The following is a 21,382-nucleotide window of genomic DNA, read 5'->3' on the forward strand; positions in this document are numbered from 1 at the left end:
ATGACCATTACTTTACAAGATGTTGCTATCATGTTAGGACTTCGTATTCATGGGCTTCCCATCATTGGCACATGTGACATAGATTGGTCACTGCTATGTTATGAACTTTTAGGTGTGACTCCTCTTACATCTGAGATTAAAGGTCAACAATATCAACATGATGGTTATGTCACTAGTTCTCTTATCCACCAATTGATTTAGATGATGCCACATTAGAGTGGTATACACAAGCTTTCATATTAATACTCATAGGTTCAACGCTATTTATAGACAAGAAGGGTACCCACATCCATATGTGTTATCTCCCACTACTTAGAGACTGACTTAGACATCTATGTATAGTTGGGGCAATGCAGTATTAGCACACCTATATAGGGAGTTGTGACGAGCAAGTTTGGATGGTGTCATCGATATTGATGGATGTGTCACACTTTTACAAGTATAATTAATTATTCACATTAGATTAAAATTTCTAGTTGCTTCAAGTTTATAATTTAAGTAAAATTTTAATGTTACATTTTTTCCAGTTGTGATATTGGGAGAGACTCCACGTGGGTCGACCTGATTTTGGTCGACCACCAACCCCTCCAACAACTCAGCATTTAGATCATGATGCAATCGATTATTTACCAACTGAGGGTCCTATTGGGGTACACCATGGATTATTGGATGAAGATCAGGGATTACAGGATGAGGCATTGTTAGATGAGGGTTTACCAACTGATCTGTTAGGATGTAGGTGGAGAGTACCTTTATCATGGGCTCAAAACCCATTACGTGTGTTGACTTTTTATTAAGATCAATTAGATGCACAAACCCATCACCAAGTACATATAAGATGTAATGTGTTATTGTTAACCATATAAACATTAACATTATTAATGTCAAATGTTGATTTTAACAGGTTTTATGGGAGACTTAGTTTCCTCATCTTCCAGTGACATCTCTAGCAGACCAGGAGATTTGGCAGATGATGTCACCTTTTATTTACTTTGATATTGTTGAGTGGCATCAACCGGAGCGAGTGTTGTGATAGTTTGGCCTCCAACAAGGGATAACTCCATCTTGTTCCATAGAGCAAGACCTCCATTTTATGGATAGGCGAGGACAACATAAGCATGATTGGGGAGCATTCCATGCACAATATATTACCTTATGAGTTAGTTGTGTGGAGCGTATTGCGACAGCACCACCTATGATGGGTGCTATCTAGTTTCATGGTCCATATATGGAGTGATATCAACGTATTACATAACGTTTGATCACATCCCTTTTCCATACAAATAAAATGAGGTATTATAGTACAACAACTACTCAGTTGTTGGTAAGATTTTTTAATTTAGAAATGGTTTATTAAATTATAATTAATAAAAAATCATCTTCGTCTATTTTGCTTTTTTTTCTTTTTAGACCACTGGCATGATTGAGATTGCTAGTCGATTTTTTAGGCCTACTTCAGGTGCATAGGCAACATTCATCGGATTTCTATTGATATTTTGCATATTATTGAAGAGGAGCATCGCATACATTCAATCCGTCAATCGCCTACATCATCAGACCCATCCATGAGACCACTTGTGTCAACCATTACAGTTAGAATGCAGCTTATTCGATGCTGAGGGAGAGGTAGTAGGCGAGATGGTGGGTGAGTTGGTCGACAACCTCGACGTTCTATGCATCCACCTGAGACCATGTTAGCACCATCCATATAATCTACCCCATTTGCACTTGAGGCTTCCACACTTCCCCTTTCACCCCTACCATCACTTTCACCTAGACCTTCTCCCTTAGAGCATGTTTTATCAAATACCACTCTACCATTACCTGTATTTCCTCCCATAGAGGCCACTATACCTGATGTCACTATACCAAAGACTACCCCACTATCTATTAATCTACCATCACCTCTACCTTCTCTCGATAAGACCACTACACCACATGTCACCTCACCATCATCACTTATATCTCTTCTCCTCGAGCCCACTATATCAAATGTTATTGCACTAGCTACCACCACATCAAATATCATTCTTCCATATCCTATATCACCTCTTCTAGATGCTACCATATTAGATATCATTGTACCTGAGATCGCCCCACCATTTACCACCTTACCATCACCTACACCTCTTCCCGTAAAGACTACCATGCATCATACCCTTACACATGTTACACAGTTAGATGTATGCCCACCTAGGCGATGCCGTGGTCCATGTAGATGTCGAGTCTTGCCTCCATTAGCTCCATCTCGACATGACAGATTGTACAGATAGATTCGACAAAGATGTCTTTGTATCATAGGCGTCTGCAAAGAAAGAGGAAGACCCCATCATGTGGCACTCATTAAGGACTGTTTTTTAGTTTTTATGTTTATTTTCATTTGCATTATATTGTTAAATTTTTTTATTATGAACAATTATTATATATTTAAATGAAAATATGATCAATTTTAAACTTAAATTGAACTTATATATATATATATATATATATATATATATATATATATATATGTGTGTGTGCGTGTGTGTGTGTGTGTGTGTGTGATATTATATATCACTTACATATAACAATCTGACAATCTAAAAAAATTGGTTTTAGGTTTAAATTTAAATTAATTATATTTATAACTAATTAGTTACAACAACAACACTATACTGATATAGAAAAAATAATGCATTAAAAAAAATTTACAATCTAAACCTCCAATCAAAATAATTCTTAAACTAATACTACTTACTAACTTGAACATTCGCATGATTTGAAATTTGAACTTAAAAAAATTGGTTTTAGATTTAAATTTAAAGTTATGATCACCAACTACTGTTTTGACCATTTTTAAAAAAATTCAAAAACCGTGATTACCAATTATGGTTTTGTGATGTGAATACCCACATGAATAAGACATACATCACATTGAAAATTATTTTGAGAATGAAATTAATTTATGAATTTTTTGTTTTAGAGAAATCATTTTTGCCCAAAACTCCTGTTAGTACCTAATAAGGAACATTTTTTTTTCTTATTCTCAATGAATTTACAAAAATATTCCAAAAGAATTTTCATCTATTTTGCCAAAATAGTTAAAACTAAATAGTGAATTGATTGGAAAAACAAAGGTATTTTCTTTCTAGAATTCTATATTTTAAGAAGTGGAAAAACAAATTCTATTAGGTTGGCATTTAAAGTTTAAAATTTTAAGCCTTTCCATTCCATTTTGATCCCATTTTGAAAGGAAAAAATGGAAAAAAAAATATTTTTGTTGTATTTAAGTAATTTTCTAATCATTTACCTACTTGAAGTCATATTATATTTTGTACAAATGCATAATTGGCTTTAATTTTTGCACAAAGTTACAAAATAATATTATATTCTTCATTATGAGGGTATGAAATAGTATATTTATAACTAATTATATTTATATTGAGTATAGTGCCAATTATTTTAATAAAATTAAACAAAAATATTTTTATATCAAATTAAAGACATCAATTATTTAATTTCATATATTACTATTCTTTAAATAATGAGATCAATTAAAGTTAAATATTTTTATTAAACTACTCACATATTTTTGGTAAATATAAAATTAAAATAATATAATATTTTTATTTTAAAAAGTTAAAGTTAAATATTTTAAATCAAGCAACATAGTTATATATATATATATATATATATATATATATATATATATATATATATATATATATATATTAAAGTTAAAACCGTAGTTGGTGACTACGACTTTGATTATTTTTAAAGTAGTCAAAGTCGTAGTCACCAACTACAGTTTTAGAATTAAAGTTAAAGTCATAGTCACCAACTACGATTTTAAACTAAAAGTTAAAACCGTGGTTGATAACTACGGTTTTGTGATGTGGCAATTTACATGGCACAAGCACACTAGATTGGACATTATTTTGAAAACCGGTTTACTTTATGGATTTTTTTTTTAAATTTTACATTTTGGGTCAAAACTCTTAAAATTTAATGGTAGATGAACCGAGTCCATACAACTCATTCTTGGGATTTTCTAGGAATAGACTCTATTCTCCAGTATAACCAATCGCCAACAGCCTTGTCTTCTCATAATTTTGCTCAATATTTTATTTTAGCTTCAATTTTTTTTGTTTATTTATCCATGCATCCGTGATTTTTTTTTTTTTTGGAATTTATAAGACATCAAAGGCGAAGTTAACTTGGGTGCTACTAAAAAATCTTTGCCTATGGATCCATCAATTTATGGGCCAACAATTTTGGAATCAAAATTAGGACTAGGTGGTGCAGGTAATTGCCTCACCCTGCATAAAAACTAGGAGATATTTTTATATGGACATATTTTTTATGGTACTATGAGCAAAATAATGTTTGATGTTATTTCCTTTTTTGTAAAGACCATATGGGTCAACAGTGGTGTTAGAGGAATAACATAGAATAAATTGGGCACCTTCTATAGAATAAATTGGGCACCTTCTATTTTTGGTTGAGATAAATGATAACAGCTAAAATTTAATATAAGAGGAGGGCTAATGGCCTTGATCTAAGGCTTGAAAATCTCGTATGAAAATTTCAAGACTATTTATGGCTTTTTCTTAGGAGGTTTTCTAGTCACTTAGATGTGTTTAATGGCCTTAATACAGTCTCATAGTCTCTTTTATCTTCTAAATCTTGCCAATTTTCATATGTTCCACCCATGAACATCACTAGCTTATTATGAGCCTAACAAAGAATTAAAGATAAGGCCTCTGACTTATGGTTACAGTAAATCAAATCCCAAGAATAGCCCAAGTAGAGTCTAAATCAAGTAGAGTTGAAGTATTGAAAATTTTAAAACTATTTAGTTTGAGACTCCTTAAGGATGCAAATAATGCCTTAAATCTCTGGACCAGAACTAGCCCATGATGACTTTGTTTTAACCCTCATAACTTCTCCCTTTCTAGTTCTATCTCCCACTACTGGATCCTATTCCTAAATTTTAAGGTCAACCAAACAATAGGGAATTTGAAACCCACCAAATAAGAAAAAGATCATAATACTTAGGACCACTAATGAAACCCGCCAACTCTATTTTATTATAGAGGAATGGGTTCATGGAGTGACTCACATTGTAGAGAAAATTCTGATATCATTTTCTGGAGTTCTACCCCATCCAATTGACAGGTCAAACATGCACGCTTTAGCATTACTTTTCTCTATTTTCTAGGCAACCAAACATTCCCAGAATTTGGAGAATGATGTAAAAACCGAAAGCAACCCCACACCTTCAATCTCATACCTTAAGATAAAGCCCTATTCATTGGCCCTTGAAAAATGGAGTACTCTGATTTTTTCTGTTCTTATAACAATAATCAGTGCTCATTTTCTTCATTTTTGGAGTTCTTAAGAGTGGCCCGCTTCATTTTTGGAGTTTTTAACAGTGGTCCCCTCCATTTTTGGTATCTTTAACAAAAAAAAAAATTTTATGGTGGTCCTCCATTCCATATTCGTTTTCTTTACCAAAACAAATTTTTTTCTTTTTGCCAAGCTCATAATGAAAATAAAATAAAATAAAAAATCCAAACACATCTTTACCAAACTCAAGATGAAAATAAAATCAGAAACCAAACACATCTACAACAACAAACTAAAATACGTGAAAACCAAACAAATTTACAAAAAAAAAAAAAAATTAAAATTAAAATTTACGTAAACTAAAAAACTCATAAATCTTACCTAACCAATGATGTAACAAGATGAAAATTTGGAAAATATTGAATTTGAGCCAATGATGAACCAAAGACAACTAGATGCAACGAGAGACAACGAGAATGATGAATAAGAAGGCAAAACCCTAAAGGTAAGAAACCTAACCGAAAAAGGAAAGGAACTGAAAAGGATTCAAAACCGTAATTGGTAACTATTGTTTTGACCGATTTAAAAAAAATCAAAATCGTAATTGGTGACTATAGTTTCTTGACCTAGACTTCTACGTGGCATAGACGCACTAGATTGGGCATTATTTTGGAAATTGGTTTACTTTTTTTTTTTTTTTTTTTAATATCCTATTTTGGGTCAAAACTCCAATTTTAATGATTTCAAGACCCACAAAATAATTCTCCTTTAAAAAATAAAAATAAAAATAAAGGACAGTGATAAGATTGATGGTGTCACCTATATTTATTCATTATTTATTTATTTTTATATTAATTTTTATCATATTAATATTTATCATGTATTATTCTAATTATTTTATATTTAAAATATTTATAAATAATTAAAATAAAAAGATGTTAGAGTGAAAAAGAAAATTAAAATTATTTTATAAGAACGCGTAACTAACATATTAAAAAAAGTTAAAAAAAGCTAAAATGAAGAAAGAGGAAAAAAATAAAATAATACGAGATGTTGATTTACTACATGTCAAACTTAAAACAATTAACAAGTAAGATTAGAAATTAGAAAAAGAAAAATCATGTGACATGGTTGATTGTCACCTGTCTTTTTTAGAATAACCTCGATGAGCTCTTTGATTTGTCATGTTAGACCAAAAAAGGAAAAAAAGAAAATTATGGTAGTTGGGGACAGGTTATGAAGAAGAGAAAAGTTGGTGGGAAATTTTACAATTTTTTTTAATCATATTAGTGTTGGAGTGCATGTTTATAGAATTATTTTATAAAATTTTAAAATAAAAAAAATTAGGTAGTACAGTTTTGCATAATTCTTTCAAAGTAATTATTCTTGGAAAAAAAATGAAGGACCGTGATCGGATTGGTGGTGTTAGATGCAAAACTAGCCCTTACATTCAAATACAAATCTTTGAATAAGTAATGTATATTCTGAAATAAACCTGTCCAGTAATAGGGACCTTGAGGAGCTTTATTTGTAAGTATAAGGTCATTTAAAACTTAACTCATCAAATTCAACCTCTTTATGGATATTAGTATAGAGTTAGGGAGACTTATTCAAGAAATTACACTTTTTAATTTAGGCTACATTTGGTTGGTAGGATAGAATAAGATAAGATATATATATATATCCTAAAATATCATATCCCATTGGATATAAAATACATATTTTAGGATATGATTTCTAATTGGATATGATATCTTTGGATATACATATTCCATGAACATGATATTCTAAATTAGCATATCAAATGAGATATTTTATATTATGTTTATATTTAATTTGTGAAATGAATAAAAAATAAAATGAAATACATATTATTTTCAATGTTTAAAATAAAAATTATATCACATTCCAATATTTTTTATTTAAAACACAAAAAATTATGTTATATTTAACAATATTGATGATTAAAATAATCAAATTTTATAATTTTTTTATATTATGTTATTTAATATATAAAAATGATTTATATGTTATATATTAATATTAGTTTATAAATTCTTTTTTAACCATAAATTTAATTTATAATAAAAAAATTATTTTTTAAAATGAGTATAAAAAAACATTGATAAAAAAAAAAAGATTTATGATATATGAGATATGCATATCTCATATCTTAGCATGAGATTAACATATCCTAAGTAAGAAGGATAAAAAAAAAAAGGGTGAATAATATATCCCATCATTTATCCTATTGGTTGAACATATGATAGGACAAGTGATGTGAGAACTTATCATATCCCATTACTAACCAAACATGGGATGTGATATAATATTCATTCTCTTATCTTATCCCATGTTATTTCCGACCAACCAAACATGACCTTAAGGAATTTGTTAAATTAGAGGAATGTTTACTTATATTAATTTGATTCATTTTCCTAATTTGTAAAGATCTAGCATTTTACATGTACCTATGACTAGAGCTATAATTCAAGCTTGGTTAACTCTGGTTGATGGTCAATTCCAAGTTTAATTCAAAGTAAGGAATGACAACTCGATCTTGATGACCTAACGTAATCTCCAATCTGAGATACTCAATGCAATCTAATCCAACTTGATTTATAGAGATCTAGCATTGCACATGTACCTATGACTGGAGCTACAATTCAAGCTTGGTTAAGTCGGGTTGATGGTCAATTTAAGTCTAATTCAAAGTAAGAAATGTCAACTCAAACTTGATGACCTAACGTAATCTCCGATTTGAGATACTCAATGCAATCTAATCAAACTCAATCTCACTTTTCAAGCTTGGATTTTCCGGTCCTTTATAATTTAAAACTTCTTTTTATATATTTATATTAAAATTTTAAATAATAAATGAGACAACATTTTAAAATAATAAAAAATATAAAAATAAATTTATATATGTATGAAATAATATGTAGTGTAATTATAATTTGATATTTTCCTTAAAATTTTAAAAATGCAAATAAATCGGGTTTAGTTTATCCCAACTTTTACCTAAGCTTAATCTAAGTTGTGTTAGGGTTGAAAAAATAACTTAAATTCAAACTGAATACTAAAAATAGTTACTTAATCTCCCTTATAAATCAAGTTGAGTGGAGCTAAACAATCAAAATTGCATTCATATACGTAGCTCATCAACAACACCACAAAATATAAACCTTCTAAAAATAATTCAAGTTTTATATATTCATCGATCAAAGGTAATACCTTACTTGGTCAAAGATAATAACTTTGACTAGCCATTTACCACCTTTTAATGATACAGGTATTACCTTTGACCATCCTAAGACCTTTAACCGATGAATATAGGAAATTTGAATTATTTTTAGAAGTTTCCTATCTTATAATTATTTTTACCGGAGTGTGAAAACTCACTTTTTCCAAAGTTTGAATGCAATACAAATAAAACAAATCAAATTTTAGGAATGGAAATTAAATATATTTTGAATTTAGTACAAGACCATAAAGCCCATCCTATAGTAAAACAAAAAGTGAAATAGAAATTAAAATACTAAGTACCTAATACGATATAAATAAAAATATATAGAAAATTTTCAAAATATAATATAGGACATGACAGAGGGATGAGTTGTTTAATTAGTTCTATTTTCCTTTTCAATTATACCTGACCTAATTGTCCTTAATTTCCCTATTTTGTTATGACCTTATTAATTTATCTATTTTCTCTAAGACTTTCTTGAGTCCATGATGGTGACAAAGTGTCAGCTCAACATCTTTGAATTGTTGCCATTTCTTCCTCATTATGTTTTAGAAAATTAAAAAAAAAAAAAAAGAGTGACAAACAAAATTAGTATTTATATTTTTCCCAATATATGGTTGTAAGGAATAAGTTTTTCTTTGTCATTAATTGTTGATAAATAATAATTTTATCCCCTTTCCTAACCAGAAATAAATCTATAATATTAATCATATTTCCTTTTCAAATCCCTTTACCTGACAAAACCTTACTTTGGGAGAGAAATTTGGAAAGATATAAAGATTATATGATCAAAGAATATAAAGCTATGTCCGACAACTATTTTTGAAAATAATTTTTTGTTTTCTAAAAATAATTAAAAATACATGTTTGACAAACAAAAAACTATTTTTTTTTTTATTCTCAAGAATAGAAAATAGTGTTTTTAGATGACATATTTAAGGTCTATTTGGTAATTGTTTTGGAAAACGATTCTAAAATAAATAATTTTTAAAAACAATTATGTAATTTTTGTAGAACAAAAGTCTATTCGAAAACCTAAAATATTTTAAATATTTGTAAATATATTTTTAAAATGTTTTATTTTTAATTATTTTATGTGAGCATAATTATTTTTTAAAACAACCTTTAGAAAACAAGTGAAAACAATAGAAAAAAAATTAAAAAGATGTTATTTGAAAAACACCCTATTTTCTATTATTAAGAATAGAAAACAAAAAACAATTTTTGGTTATCAAATATAATTTTTATTTTTTATTTTTGTTCTAGAAAACAGATAAGTGTTTCGAAAAAATAGTTCCCAAACAGACCTGTAATTATTTTCAATTGTTTTCACATATTCTTTAAGGAATGTTGTAAAAAATAATTATACAAACATGTAAAATAATTTAAAATAAAGTACTAAATATACATATTATTTTTAAAACATATTTTAAAATATTAAAAAGAAGTTAAAAATATTTCAAGTTTTCAAATAATTTTTTATTTTATAAAACATCAAATAATAGATTTCAAAAAATTGATTTTGAACAACTGTTTCTTACAATTGTCTTAAAAAACAATGATTGAATAGGCCTAAAATGCATTGGCTTGTGACTCAAAAATATGTGGAGCAATAATCAATTTAGCCTTATGACGCATGTGCCACTCTTATGATAAGAATGAGCCAGTTTCTTTTGTGGGTATTAATTCTTTATGGACACATCTCTTCCAAATTTTCAGTCTATTCCCAAACATTTTTCAAGTATGTTTGTTGAATGTTGATAGGAATAAATCAATTGGGTTTGGGAAATTTTGCCCTCTTGTCTTTGACTTTTTGCATTTGGGTAAAGGGAAATAAGTTACTAACTAAGATTGCCTTTATATTGATTCTGAAAAGTTTTTTAAATTTTCTAATACTTAAATTTTTTTTAGTGTTAAAAAATGAAATACTTTCCAAAATCATTACCAAACATACTCCATTTTTTCAATAAATTTGCCAACATAAATTTCGCAAAAAGCATTCAAATAAGAGTTGATTTATATTAAAATAAATATTATTATTTTAATTTGGAAGAAAAATAATTTTTCAATTTGAAGAAATCTAGGGCGCAATCGTGCGTGTTCCATGTGGGTTTGACTAACTTTTTTGTCCATGTTCTGCTTGGTAGACCCATGCTTTTGAATTAAAAGTTCAATTAATCAATGGTCACAAGCATGTCATACTTATAAACAATTTACTTGATTTTTAAAATCTTAAAATAAGTAAATATGTAAGAAGGTGTGTACAAAGTCAGTCTTTGGATGATTTGTGAGGGCTAATGTTTGCCTAGTATTGGAAGGTTACAAGGACATTAAGAAGATTTTCACCATGGAACTTTGTAGAAATCAAAATTTTTAGTAAAATAAATTATTATTAATTAAAGTCGTTCTTAAAAAAAAAATGTGACTCCCCAATTTAATAAAATTTGGGATCAACAAGTGAGAGGTCTTACACACACTTGACAAATAACATATGTTAAAAATGTGACACGTGATGAAATTTAAAAGACTACAAATTTAGTCTTCCAAATAAAATTGAAAATTTCAATTGTAGTCAAAGGAGAATTAAAAAATAATAATAAATATTCTTTTGTTGATAAATTCTTAAAAGAAACAAATATTTTAATTGAAGTCAAAAGAGAATAAAAATAAGTAAATATTCTCTCATTGACAAATTTTTTTAATGAAGAAGAAGACAAGTTGTTAAAATTAAGCAATTAAATTTTGAGGAATTCCAAATTTTAATTCCCTAATTTCACCTATAAATAGGGGTAATTTCCCTCAATGGAGGAACTTCTTTCGAACAACAAAATGATTTTACATGAGAAAAAAGGCTTCACAAGGAAGAAATAGACTTTAAATATCTCCCTACAAGTCTAACAAATTACAAAAGTGCTAGACACGCGATCCTTGACTTTCAATGAGTTCATTCGAGAATAAGTTAGATGTGACCCTCAATCGATCTCTAAAATCAAAGAAATATTTTCATCATTGTCTTCTAAATTGTGATCAAGATGAAAAAATCACAGGGATATATTCTTTTGTAAAAGAATATTACCACAAAGATTATACCCCATAATTTAATAATTTTAATAAAAATTTTGTTTTGCATATTTTCCCATAATTTTGCTTATTTTGCAGGACTTCATGAAATTCGTGCATAAAAACTCATTTTTATTATGTTGCATTATTATATTTTTGAAGAGTTTTGAAAAGGTGAATCTCAATAGTGGAATACACCTAGAGAAGAGTAGGGGGAGAGGGGGGGAAGGGGGATGAATAGGTGTTTTGACCAATTAAAAAAAAATCTCAACTCAAATTAGCAAACCTTAAAACTTTTTGAATATTTTTCTTCTCTTCACACAATCTAAAAAACACAAATTATAAATCACATGTATATATGAATGTAACAACACTCCCCAACAATATTAAAATGCAATTCACATGCACATGATCCAACACTCCTAAACTCAAATCAACTTAAACTAAATCCTGATAAAAACAAGATCAATATATCTCAAAATGTTAATGATCAGTATTTAGAAACAACTTCAAAGATGATTCATAGCCATTTCTCTTCATCATTCAATTAAATAGTAGACAATCAAAATTATAATAAATTGCTGAAGCTGAAAAATGATGCTAAGAAAAGAGAGATACAATGAGACATCATATTTTAACGTGGAAAACCTCTAAAGAGATAAAAAAAAACCATCGGCCTACAATCGATCAAAAACATCCACTATGAAGAATAAAAATTGAATACAAGGTTTTACCTAGTTCAAGCCAACCAATCCTTCCCAAACCACTTGACTAGTACATTTCACTTTCAGCTTCTCACTTTTTTCTTTCGAAGCACACTTGGAGTCCACACCAAGCTCGATCTTGGCCTTTTCTTGAACCCACTAAAGAAGAAAATGGGTTTTTGCATAAAACCAAGAAAATGATATATGAATGATTTAGAAATCAACCTATGTTCATTTTCAAAAATTCCATTAAAAAAAATTTCTTGGAAAACTTTGATAGGATTTTCTTGGAGCAAGCAACCTCAAAGAGAAAATGGAATGAGGAGCATAAGAACGGTTGTTGTAGTATCTCCTTCCAAAAATGGGAGAAATTTAATTTTAAATGAGAAAGAAACCCTTAATCCAAGGGCTAAAAATTGATCTTAAAAACATGTTAGTTGGATTGATCTGCCCCTACACATGGTTTGATCCAAAAACAGGGAAACAAAAATCTTTCAGCAAAAATATTTCTCCCAACTTTCTTAACTCTTTTAAAGATGAAAAATATGGTTGATTCACATTCAATCACCACACACTCAGCTACATACCTCAGCCTCTTATCAAAGTCTTAATCTTCAAAAGTCAAGTAGTCTGAAAGGGAATTGGAAAATCGAGTTAGGGGACATTTAAGAATTTTGTCCGAAATTGCCAACCTAGCTAAACACTCACAATCTCCCCTTTTGGAAATTCTAGGGCAAAACCCTTTACAACACGAATGAGTACAAGTAAGTAAGCCCCATCCACTCTCATATAAGACCACTCACTTACCCACTCAAACTCACAACCTAAGTACTACTTAACCTGCAATTAAAATCTCACAAACAAACAAATTAGTAGCACCTGTGTAAAACAATTGAATATGCATAATATATCAACAAGTATATCCAAAAAGTCCAATGTATATTCAAATCCAAATGAGATACAATCACATATCAACATGTATCTCAAAATATCCAATATAAAAAATAATCATCAACATGTGAATATCCAATCACCAAAATAATAATTGTAATGTCTCTTCCCCTTTTTGTCCTAGAAAGAGACAAAAGGCCATAATCTCCTCCTTTATATCCCAGGAAAAAAGACAAAAGGATGACAATTCAACAGTCGGATATCCAACATACAAATCAACAAATATCCACATTTCAACAAAATTTCAAATACCCAAAAATCAAGTATCCACATGTCACCAAGTTTCCATGTCAACATCCAAAATTTTTTTATTAGATATATACAAGAATCCCCCCCTAACTCCCATCATAAAATATAAGAATCTCTCCATAAATCCCATCACATGGTTTCAATAACAAAACTTTCAGAAAATGCTTTATCACCATGAAAATAGATTCCAAGCATGAAAATGTATGGAGACCACTCAAAATGAACAACCAAAGCCTAGGATTAGCATTCCTAGAAACCAAGAACACTCCAATGAAAAATGAAATCTCAAACTATTAAAACTATTGTGAGAGGGCTCCGTAAACAACAACAAAAATCCATATGAGACTAATAGAGGAGAGAAGAATGGATAAACCAAACAATAATGGTTGTTGGAAAGCTTTATTACAAACCAAGCTTGAGTAACTTGCCAGAATAGATGTAAACACTTGGATGCATAGAAGTATAGGCTGGAATGGATGAGAAGTGTAGAAAGAGGTATCTGACATAAATGGTTAGAAGAAAAAGTCAGCAGCAATGGTAGAAATGCACATAGGAATTTTCAACAGCAATGAATTGGAAGGTGTGTGTTGGAACCGACAACAAGAAAATGAGCACAGTGTATTGGCTATGTAGGTCACAATTTTTGATAACATAGATTGGAACCAATGTGATTGTAGTAAAGCCTCGCTGGAAAAGAGAATCCGGTGGGATTGGCTAGAAGAGAAAGGTTGGTAGTGGTCGAAAATGAAGTCCGACAACATTGGATAGAGATGATGCGCAAAGAAGAAAAGTTCTACTCTTTGGAAAAAAAGACTTAGGGCTTTTTTAGAGAAATGAATGTGAAAGAAGTGCATTTTTGGGGATTTTGACTTTTTCAAATTTTTTCACCTTTAAATTATGAAAATACCCCTCATCCATTAAACCATGAGTATAACTAGTTGAAGGAAAAAATGGAATTTTTCAGACAAGTGCATAAGTGGTATCAATCTTGGTGGATCAATCGAGCTTTTGATCGTGAGCTCTCGATGATACACAATCAAACAAGTTTGAACGTGCCAAATTTGAAAAAAAAATGTGTGAGAGACAAGGAATAAGTGATATGAATCTTGGTGGATCGATCTAGGTTTCATTCAAGGGCTCTCGGTCACAAGACTGTGCACATAGTGGATCAATCCACAAATTCAACAAATTGATCAACACCCTACTAAAAAATGACTTAGGAAAAAACTGACGAAAAATCATAAGAAACACACCAAAAAGATTTCCAAAAATTGAAAATTAATCCACTAAAGCTGAGAAACATTAGGATGACACACTTATGTTCCCATCAATGAGTTAGTATTGAATCATATTGATTAAAAATGCTATCAAGAGCTTAACTTTAGACAAAATTAATGAACATAGAGATTGAGGAACCTTCCAAATTTATCATATGAATAGGTAAAAATAAATGATTATCAATATTCTAACAAAGAAGCTTAAGTTCAAAGAAGACTCGCTCATGACACCATAAAACAGTGAGAATGTTAATTACTTTCCACTTATAAACCTATATCCACCCATAAAGCAAAAAATCATTTTCAAGACACTCTTCCTTCCTAGAAAAATTCAAGATAATGTTCCAAGAAGTCGATTTGCACATCTCTTGGCCGGATTTCTGTTTAACACAACCCATTTACATCCCTTAAACAAAGTTCATACCTCATTTTCTTTTCACATTTAATATTGAAATGATTACAAAGATATAGACTTTACCCTTAGGATCAATTTTTGACTTGAGGAACACTAAGGAAGCCTTTACAACATAACAACATAAGGAATGTCCTACTCTTGCAATGAAGACTTTTTAACTCTTGAAACATTGCTAAGGAGCCATAACCATTCCGAGAAACTTCATATATATATATATATATATATATATATATATATATATATATATATATATATATATATATATATATATATATATATATATATATATTCCATTTTTTTCATACTTAATTTCAAAGAAAGGGCAAACAATCAAGGAACAATCATCTCAACCACTCAAGGAATTTTCAGGTGATTTTAATCACTCTTTAATGCTCATTAAATAGGTATAAGTTTACATTTACACTTTAAAGAGCATTATTCACCATTTATGCAATCACAAGGTTCAACCATGAGCTTTTACTCACTTAAAAGAAATGAAGCTAACCTTTTGTGGTTTATCTAATCAAATCAACATAGCAAGGATTCAATATCATGTTTATCAATCAAGCCATGGAGATAAAGACATCTTGAAGCTTTTAAGATCATTATGAGTCAATCTAACTTTTAAACAAAACGAATAAGCATGTCACTCTCATGAACTTAGCAATTGTTGAAAATTTATGAAAATTTGAGAAAAGATTGAACCAAAACAACAAGAACATCAACTTAATGACATTTAGGAACTTAGAAAGACAACTAGGACTCAAGGATACACAAAATGATGTCTTAGACAAGTTCTAGAGGAAGTCAACTAAGTATGCATAAACCTATGGATTTTCTAAGGGATTCAAACCTAGACACATCTAAAGGTTTAGTGAAAATATCAGCAATTTGACCATCTATTGGGAAAAACTCTAATGAAACAACCTTGTCTTCTACTAAGTCTTGAATGAAATGATATCTAATATCCACATGTTTTGACCTAGAATGAAGAACTTGGTTATTTGACCTATCAATAACATTGGCACCATTAATTTTTTTCCTCCTACTAATCTTAACTTTTATAATGGGATGCTCTTTTTCATTTTAAAACAATCTATGTTGCAACAAGTGGTCAACAATTGCAATTGTAGAACTTGCACACCCAAGAGAAGATGATGAAAGAGATTTTTTACTAACAACATAGTAATTGTCACAAGTTCTCAAGCCAATCATCACACATACTTTGTTCAAGTCAAACACCTTGCACAAATTTTGTGAAAATTGTACATTGAACTCACACATTTGGCTTATGTGAATTAAGTTAGCCTTTAAACCTTCAATGTTCTTCAAGATTAGGAATGTTGGGGACACAAATGGTACCTTTGCCTTTCACTCTAGCCGTATTACCGTCTCCAAATATCACATTTCCTCCATCAAATTCAATGAAACTAGTGAAGAATGGTTTATTACCTGTCATATGGCGTGAATAACCACTATCAAGATACCATGAATGTGGCTCACTAGCTTTAAGTGTGGTATGGACAACAAAACATTTTAGCTCATTCTTTTTCACCCAATTTTGTTTGACATTTGAGACTTTTGTCTTTTAATTCAAAGTGCTCATTTTCACTTCACCATTATCAAAGATCTTTGAGCTCTTCTTGGACACTCTCTTATTCTCATTTAACAACCTACCCTTCAAACTATGAAATTCATTCATGAGGTTGGTCAACTTCCTTTGAAAATTATCAAAAAATCTTGCATAAAATCTATTAAAAGTGTCCCATTTTTCCACAATGATTGTAATGAAAGTTGATTTGAGAATGAGTTTTCTTAGGAAATTATTTTTAACAAGGCTTAACAAAAACCGTTTTACTACTACTTTGAGTAGCATTTCTACCAAGAAATCCTTAGCTTCTTTTATCAAAAGATTTACGCCTTGAATTAATCAACTAGAGCTAGGATGTAACTCTTTCCTTCCTAAGACTTAACTCATCCTTGAATATTTGATTTCCACTTTTCAACACATCACATTTTTTCTTCACTTCAAAATGTAAATTTTCAAGAAATGCAATTTTATCAAGCAAAGTCTTCTTTTCTCCCTTTAAAACAACCTCATTGGTTAAAATCTTCTTAGAAGACTTCCACTTGACTTGTTTTTGTTTAAGGCTCAAACACTCCTTATACAAAGTCTCATATGCTATGTCAAAACTCATGTTATCATCCTTGGAGTCACTTGAAGCTTCTTTTAAGAGAGGTTCCTCATTGAAACTTGTAGCAAAGGCTATGAAGTTAGTGCATCCCTCACTTCCATTGGATTCTTTTTCAATTAATTGATTAGACTCGGAGTCAGTCCAAGTAACTTGCATAGCCTTTTTATCATTTTTCTTTGAGGGACATTCAAATGCATAGTGACCATTTCCCCCACATTTAAAGCACTCAATTTTCAACTCATTTTTCACACATTTTCCATATTTTTCTCTTTTCCAATTGAGTTCCTCCATTTTTTACCATCATTTGATTTTTTTCTTGGATTTTCTGAATTTCATGTTCTTCTTGAATTTTTTAGCAAACTTCATAAGCTCACCCTTTGACATTTTCTTATCATCCTCACTTTCGGAACTTAGGGACTCTTCTTTAATAGCTTTTAAAGCAATTCCCTTAGCTTTCCTAGGTGATGCAAAGTTCATCTCAAAGGTTTGGAAGGAACCTAAACGTTCATCTATTTTCAAGGAATCTGCATCCTTAGACTCTTCAATGGTGGTGATCTTAGCTCTAAATCTTTCTAGGAGAGGTCTTAAAATTTTTCTAACCACCATAGAGTTAGAGATGGGTTCACCTAGAATTCATTATATCCATCAATTTTGCATGAAATTCTCCAAAAGTTTCATAATCATCCATCCTAATAGTCTCAAACTTATATGTCAACATTTGAAGCTTGGACATTTTCACGACATTAGTTCCTTCATGAGTCACTTGGAGGATATCCCAAGCTTCCTTAGCCAAAGTGCATGTAGCAATCCTACAGAATTCATTCATACTAATGGCATTGAAGATGGAGTACATGACTCTAGCATTATTTTCACTAGCTTCATTTTCACTTCTATCCCATTCCAATTTAGGCTTGACAACATTTGTTGATCTACCTTCTCTATCCAACACCTTAAGTGGAGACCAACCAAATTCAACGACGTTCCAAACTTTTTCACTTTGCATTTTGAGAAAATATTGCATTCTCACTTTCCAATGAGAATAATTTTCACCGGTTAAAAAATGAGGTCTCCCAATTGAAGCACCCTCTTGATGAGGTTCCATATTTGAGATTCAAGGATCAAAAATGATTTTTGCTTTAAAAACCCGCTCTGATACCAATTGAAAAGGTGAATCTTAATAGTGGAATACACTTAGAGGTGAGGGGAGAAAAGTGGAGGAGGGGTTGAATAGGTGTTTTGACCAATTAAAAAAAATCCTCAACTCAAATTAGCAAACCTTAAAACTTTTTGAATATTTTTCTTCTCTTCACACAATCTCAAAAACACAAATTATAAATTACATGCATGTATAAAAGCAACAACACTCTCCAACAATAATAAAATGAAATTCACATGCACATGATCCAATATTCCCAAACTCAAATCAACTTAAACTAAGTCCTGATAAAAACAAGAACGATATATCTCAAAATGTCAATGATCAACATTCAGAAACAACTTTAAAGATGATTCATAGTCATTTCTCTTCATCATTCAATCAAATAGTAGACAATCAAAATTATAATAAATTGCTGAAACTTAAAACTGATGCTAAGAAGAGAGAGAGACAATGAGACATCGGATTTTAACCTGGAAAACCTTGAAGATATAAAAAACCATGGGTCTACAACCAATAAAAAACATCCACTGTGAAGAATAAAAACTGAATACAAGGTTTTACCTAGCTCAAACCAACCAATCCTTCCCAGACCACTTAACTAGTACCTGTCACTTTTAGCTTCTCACATTATTTTTTCCAGAGCACACTTGAAGTCCACACCAAGCTTGATCTCAACCTCTTCTTGAATCCACACAAGAAGAAAATGAGTTTTTACATTAAACCAAGAGAATGAGACATGAATGTTTCAGAAATCAACCCATGTTCATTTGCAAAAAATCCATTAATTGTTGGAAAACTTGGATAGGATTTTCTTGGAGCAAGCAACCTCAAAGAGAAAAATAAATGAGGAGCATAAGAACGACTACTGCAGTATCTCTTTCCAAAAATGAGAGAAATTTTATTTTAAATGATAAAGAAACCCTTAATCCAAGGGCTAAAAATTGATCTCAAAAACATGTTAGTTAGATCGATCTGCCCCTGCACTTAAATTGATCCAGAAACAAGAGAACATAAGCCTTTCAACAAAAATATTTCTCTCAACTTTCTTAACTCTTTTAAAGATGAAAAATAGGGTTGATTCATATTCAATCACCACACACTCGGCTAAATACCTCAGCCTCTTAGCAAAGTCTTAATCTTCAAAGGTCAAGTAATCCGAAGAAGAATTGGAAAATCTAGTTAGGGAACACTTAAGAATTTTTTCCGGAATTACTAACCTAGCTAAACACTCACAAGCTTGTTGTTGAAGAATCATTGGAGGGTTTTCTTTTCATTATCTAATGATTTTTAAGACTATTTTTTTCCTTTCAAAAATATCTCGATTGGATAAGGGATTTTATCTAGGAATATTTAATTATAACTAAAACAAGGGTGTTTAATTTGTAAGATATTTGACTTTTTGTTTTAAAAATAAAGTTTGTGATATGTAAGAAATTCTTTTAATTCTCTTCTTCATATTAATTTGATTTTGTGTAATGCAATTGAAGTATATTTCAAATTCAGGACATGAGTATTAATAAAGCCCACCCTCACATAAGATAAAAAATAAAACTAGAAATAAATGCAGTTAATTCAATTTTCAAAATAGAAGTATAGTTTCTTTTCTTTTTTTTTTTTTTTAACATGGAATTTATTATTATCTATTTTTAAATATAAAAAAAAGTGTATCTAAACAAATAATAATGTATTAACTAGATTTATTTTTTCAAATCAATCAACTTGATTAAAACTTTACTATCGTATGGGGTCAGAGGTAGGTTGATCTGGAGAATTGTGGTGATATCCATAATATTGAGACATTCTTTTGATGCTTGAACCTGACATATCTTTTTTTTCACTCCTAACACTTTATGAAAAAGAACTTTTGTTGTTGAGTGCATTAATGTACTAGTGTATGTGATGCACATTGGATAGGATTTATGGTGAATCATGACATAAGACTGTTGATTGTCATGATTTACTAAGCTATTATATTGTATGGACTCTCAACCTTGAGATGATATTAAGTCTATGCCAAAGTTAATAGAAGGCTTTGACCTATGGGTGAAACCCCAAGGTGGTCACATATTCCTATGAATTTGGTCACTATGGATGGAGGTTGGTGGCAATAGGTATTCTCAATAGAGACACCATGATATCTTATAGATTGAGACAATGTGTTCTATCCAAAGGACATGTGATCTAGGAGACTATGGTCATAGCATTTCCCTTAATGGAAATTTGACATATACTTCGTAGAGTTAGAGTATGTCAATTGATAAAACAATAAGTGGAATATTTAACTGAAGGATTAGAAAGGTAATCTTGATAGGTGATATCACTACATTGTTAGATTACGAGCATCAGTTCATGAGAAGCTTGCATGTAGTGGATAGTAGGGCATGAACCTGAACTTCATCTCGTTGTTAATAGGGTATTAGAGTGTGGTTGATTCTTTTTAGTGGATTGTTGAATTAATTTTAAAAATTAATTTTAAGGGAGGTAGTACTCCTATAGGTTCCCGCTCTTAGCTCATATATAATAATGACATGGTTTATGAGGGTTCAAATGACTTTAGGTTCGCTTTTGTGTATAAGGACATTTTGGTAATTATACGAGGTTGAGTAAAGGATAGTAAACAAGTTCTCTGGATTGGAATAATTGATTAATTAAATGGTCCTTATGGTTAATTAATCAATTAGGATCAGTTTTGGGTCAAATTAAGTGACACCAGTTTTGGTGGGCTCATGTCATTTAAGCCCGATAGGAGAACCTTATAAATACCCTTTAGGGGGTGTTTGGTGCATAGGAATGAGAA

This window comes from Vitis vinifera, chromosome 13 (genome assembly GCF_030704535.1).
Source record: "Vitis vinifera cultivar Pinot Noir 40024 chromosome 13, ASM3070453v1".
Lineage (NCBI taxonomy): Eukaryota > Viridiplantae > Streptophyta > Magnoliopsida > Vitales > Vitaceae > Vitis > Vitis vinifera.